Raw genomic sequence first — 5,955 nt, 5'->3', positions numbered from 1 at the left:
TAGCCGTCGGAGCGGGCGCCTATAAGTTCATCGTCACCATCAAGGACGACGGGCGCCTCTACATTGCGCCGCGGGAAGAAAGGGGGGGTGTGACGAACCCGCCTAGAAAACGCGTGCGCCACAATAAATACAGTGAATTACTTTCGTTATTATAGCTTTAAGAGAAATATAGTGATTACTTTCGTTATTATAGCTTTAAGAGAAATACAGTGAATTATAATAAATGTTAAGTTTAATTAAGAATAAATAAGTCATAGCTAAGTTCAGAACCCTGGGCGGCAACGCCAACCGATAGTTCATCAAGACATGTTGAATACTAGAAAAGCGAAGGAGCTAAAATACCAGAAGTAGGAAAATACTAGAAATCCCGAATAAAGGAAAAGGCCGGAAAATGAGGGAGGGTCACGCGGCGATCGTGGCGGCTCTCTTCTCTCGGGATCGCGGAACGAAAAAGACGTGTGATTCGGACACGGCTTAGCGAGGGTTCAAAAGTCACGCGTGCTCCTCGAAATAGCCGAGCGGAGGCGATCAAGTTCTGCAGAGTGGCCACGCGGGCGATTACAAGGCACACATATATATATAAGCAAGTCAGCTAAGGTTAGTACGGTCAGTTTCTCCTGTGCTGAAGACGGTGTAGCGGACCCGAGTGAGGACAAAAATGAATAAACGGTGAAGAATATCTAATTGCATCTCTCGATCGTGTGTTTCCTTCTCGTAGTTAGGTACCAAAGCTAGCCTAACTTTACCCCGTTCACACCGCTGCTTCGGACCTGGATGTGGACCTCCTTCCCGTCCGCTCCAGTAGTTTTCGTGCCTCCCCTGTAGTTTTGAGATTCGTGCGTGGACACCCTTCCCGCCGTATCCGCGATCCTAGTTTTGCCACCACCTCCGTAGTATTTGGGATTTGCGATTTACAAATTTTCTTGTAAAGGACTCTGGATCCGACTGAGATCTGTATCCCGGCCGAGAAAGCATCCTTACATGGATCAAATAGAAAGATCAATTTACCATCAGACATTCGATACAAACGAAACACGAAGACCCAATATATAGGAAACCATACAAATACCCTCAAACTTTTGATAAGGAGGTTAATAAACAAATAAACGAAATGATCGAACAAGGAATAATTCGCAAGTCAAAATCCCCTTATTGCTCACCAATTTGGATAGTTCCAAAAAAAGTGATGCATCAGGTAAACCAAAATTCAGACTAGTTGTAGATTATAGAAATTTAAACGGAATCACAATCAACGATAAATTCCCAATACCTAGAACGGATGAAATAATGGACAAGTTAGGAAGATGTCAGTATTTCACTACCATCGATTTAGCTAAAGGATTCCATCAAATTCAAATGTAACCAGAGTCAATAGCAAAAAAACATTTTCAACCAAACATGGCCATTACGAGTACACCCGAATGTCATTTGGCCTTAAAAACGCCCCCGCTTCCTTCCAAAGATGTATGAACAATTTATTAGAGGACTTAATCTATAAAGATTGTAAAGTTTATCTAGATGATATTATAATTTTTTCCACTTCATTGGAGGAACACATTCTATCATTAAAAAAGGTTTTCCAAAAACTTCGAGACGCGAATTTAAAACTACAATTGGATAAATGCGAACTTATGAAAAAAGAAACAGAGTTCCTAGGTCATATAGTAACAACGACAGGCATAAAACCGAACCCGAAAAAAATAAGTGCCATTATAAATTTCCCGATACCAAAAACCCCAAAGGAGATAAAATCATTTCTGGGATTATGTGGATTTTATAGGAAATTCATACCAAACTTTGCATATATTGTAAAAACCATGACAATAAAACTAAAAAAAGGTGCAAAAATTAACATTAAAGACAAACCATACATAGAAGCATTCGAAAAAATGAAAATCTTGATTACATCCGATCCCATTCTAATTTAAGTAGTAGGGAAAGACGGGTTCTGGGACAATTAGCATATTAATTATCTTAGAGGAACATGTCCGATCATGTTGGGGGAATAATCTTTCCTATGATTGTAAAATTAATTTAGAAACCAAATGAACACCAATAAAATAAATCTTACAAGTTAATGATTCTCAGATGTGGAATATTTTCAAATACACATTTTTGTTTCCGCCCCAGAACGTTTAACTGGTAAATTGTCTAAGATTCTCTCCTTTCCACAAATGGATTCAAGCAAGAGCTACCCGAACATGCGCACCTGTCAATTACCTGACCGCAATAAAAGGGACATATGCACAACCCAGAAGGCGCACGCTCATTGACAAGATCATGGGCCTCACGCCAACGACCTCATGACTGACTGCTAGCTCTAATACGTTCCCATAATAGGGGTTGAAATCACGACCGCGCAACAACTCGCAAGTAACCGACATATCTCAGTCAAGGAAATATTTTCCATTCTCCGTACCTGTAATTTTAACTCGAAATAAAAAGTCAAAAGTTTATTTTGGTATTGCGAACATGTTTTATTATGTTATTTAATCATTTTCATTCTTTTTTCTAGATTATAGTATTTATTCATAATGTTGAGTGCTTCCTTTTTGTAATCCGAAATTCGATGGCATACACAAGTATCAACTCTCTCAGTGGCTGCATCATTGCTCCACACGCAGGTGTCCATATGATTTCCATGAATAGATGTTTTTATATTACCTCGTTCACATTCAAAGAGTTTTGATTGTATGAACTGGAGCCGTACATAGTGTGCATTGAACAGAATTCCGTCAAATACATTCAAAAAGTTATTTATTTTAACTGAATGCATGTTGTCTATCTAAGTCAACAATCTCGTCTTACCCTTTTAAATATGTTTACAGGATTTATAAGGAAATTTCTACAGGCTTTCATCTTCTTCTTTTACCCAAAAATATGAATTCTCGAAATTCAACAAATGAAAAATCTTTGATTTATCCTCTTCTTTTACCCAAAAATGTGCATTCTCGAAATTCAACAAATGAAAATCTTTGTTTTTTCCCAAACTCGAAATGATTTTTTCCAAACTGTCCCCTATTGGCTACCTGAGTATGATGGTGTGTCTAAAAAATGACCTTTCCTTTCCCACCTGCAGCAAAGTATGTACGACCTCTTCTAACCAACACTCTCTTTTATTCTATGATTTTGTGTCTCCTTTATCGATTTGATGGTGTCCTATTGGTTACACTTGTATCAAAAATTTTTCAAAATCAATACTTCTCATCTCTTCTAACCAATGAATAGTCGATGTAACCTACTAGAACTGCCTATATTGTTTTCGAATTTAAAAAAATCTTAAGTATGCATCTCTCATCTTCAATATTATCGTTCACGCCCACTTCAAACACTATAAATGATCGAGGACAATAGTTCGTCTTCCAAAAATAGTCTTGAAGTGGGATACTCTGCTACGTCAAACACAACTTAAGTAAAAGTGAAAAGGTGATCGTGAAAAAAAGAATTTAAACAAAACGAATAAAATAAAATGAATAACCAAAATCAGTTTTGCCAATCCTACAAGTGTTTCTTGCTAAAGAATAAGTGGGCAAATCATGTCCGTTCGGAGTTGCATAAGCTAAATGCAACTCAACCCCTTGACGGAAGAGTTAAACAAATTTCTTTGGGATTCAAGGGAAGAATACTACATTACATGTATGTAAACGATGGATCGGACTTGATCTTACCTGAGAGTTTCTTGAGTGAAGCTGGATTGTCCCTGCTACCTCACCTCAGCATTCTGTTAGAAAGTTATACTTCAGCAAAAGTCAACTTTGAACTGTTTGCAGAGTATATACTTTTTAAAGATGAATCTGAAGAAATTGATATGAAAAGTTTTCAAAGTAAAATGACGATTATGACCAAAGATTCTGACTTAGAAAATATCTTCCATGAACATACCATGGAAATAATTTCAAAAACACAAGAATTTCAAGAGAGAGATAGTGGATGGTCTCTTATAAAATTGATTCGCTTGGAAATGAATGTGAATCATTATACACCGATGGCTGGTTCATCTTTCATACCACTACCTCGTTTCCTTTTAACGAAAAAAGCAATAGTTAACGTTTGTAACGAAAATGATCACTATTGTTTTAAGTGGGCTTTGATTTCTGCCTTGAAAATTGTTAACAGGCCGCAAAGATGTTCGGCATATAATATTGATATATCGCTGGAGATAATTCGTATAAGTGATGAAATAATATTGGATTTCACAGGGTTGACTTTCCCCCTTGAAATAAAATGTATAAAAAATTTTTTAAAGAGCAATACTCATATGAGTTTAAACGTATTCGGATATAATGAAGAGACGAGGGAAATAATTGGACCACTTTTTCAATCGGAAGTGGAAAAGCCTCTTCATATCAATATGATGTTTTTGGAAGAAGGTGGAAATGGAAATAACATGTACATTAAAAATATTTCAAGGTGAATTCTTTTATTCATTTTAATCTCTTTTAAGCAATTAAATAATTTGTATATATTTCTCTTTCAAAGACTAATGACTGGTCAGAGAGGAAATCAGAAGAAGGCGCAATATTTCTGCAATGTGTGTTTAAATTTTTCCAAAACTGAGGAAGCTGCATTGAAACACAAAACGCTCTGCAGTAAAAAGGTCTCAAAGATGCCACACCCCCAGAGTAATACATTGGAATTTACCCAGGTTCAACATCAGCTTCAAGTTCCATTCGTTGTCTACGCGGATTTTTAATGCATTCTGGAACCGAAAAATCTTGAAGTGAGCCCCAAATTATTTAATATTAATGAACATATTCCAATATCATATGCGTATTATATAAAGTGTGCTTTTGATTCTAGACTAGATAAATTTGTTTTAGAAACAGGAAAAAATTCGGGAGTAAGATTTGTATATTCATTGATAAGAAATTTAACTAAATTGAGTGATGACTACTTAAATAAAATAGTTCCTATGAGAATGACTTTGGATGACCAGAAAATATTTGATAATTCATTGAATTGTTCTATTTGATAGGGTTAGAGATCAGGTCGCTTTAGAGGTGCAGCCCACTCTAAGTGTAACTTAACAAATTCATACCAGAATTTTTTCATAATTTTTCGAAATACGATTGTCATTTGTTTATTCAAGAGTTGGGAAAGATTCCCGGTGAAATTTCCGTAATACCAATAAATAAGGAAAACTATATTTCTGTCTCAAAGAAAATAAAAAGTTTAAGTGGAAATAGTTTTGAAATTCGTTTTCTCGCCGCCAAACTCGCTCCCAAATACGACGGTCCCTATACCGTCGCGAAGTTTACGTCTCCAAACTTGGTTCGCCTGCGGCGCCCGGGAGACCGACGGCGACGGATCGCCAATATATCACAGCTTAAACCCTATTATGCGGTAGACACCCACGACACGATCGACGACGGCATCACCGGGGTGAGTAACCCGGCACGGTAAGCGCACAGATCCGCGGAATAGCTTTAAGATCAATGCTTGTAATAGGTTAAGATTGACGGGTCCTATGTTAGCTACACCGTTAGGTAGGGAGTTCAGAAGGTAGGGTTATACCAATAAGTCTAGACCAATATTCCAGATGGACGAGGTAATCGCGGTATCCGACGACTCCGACGACACCGAGGCCTTCCACCCGGGGGCAAACTACGGGGACGGCCGTGAAGAAGAAGAGGAGGACGAGTCCCCCACCTCCGAAGGTGAAGCCGAGGGCGGCTCAATGGGAATGGACGGCGACGAATTCCAGGATCCCGGCGACCCACACTTTGCTGGACTTCGCGGAGGTCTGTGGAGTCCCCGACCCGGGGAGTCGCGTCGAGGCTACCAGCCAACGTCGCCCCAACCGGCCTGGTGCCGCCTCGACGACGACGAGGACAGCGCCAGCGACCATGATGCTGACCGATTCAGTCGACCCCCACGCTCCGGCTACAGCTCACCGTACGGTCATCCCCACGGTCAGCCCGAGTCGCGACAATCCGAATCGGAGGAGGACTGCCC

Source organism: Drosophila suzukii, unplaced genomic scaffold (assembly GCF_043229965.1).
Source record: "Drosophila suzukii unplaced genomic scaffold, CBGP_Dsuzu_IsoJpt1.0 scf_11, whole genome shotgun sequence".
NCBI classification, from domain to species: domain Eukaryota; kingdom Metazoa; phylum Arthropoda; class Insecta; order Diptera; family Drosophilidae; genus Drosophila; species Drosophila suzukii.
This window is presented reverse-complemented; position numbering follows the sequence as displayed.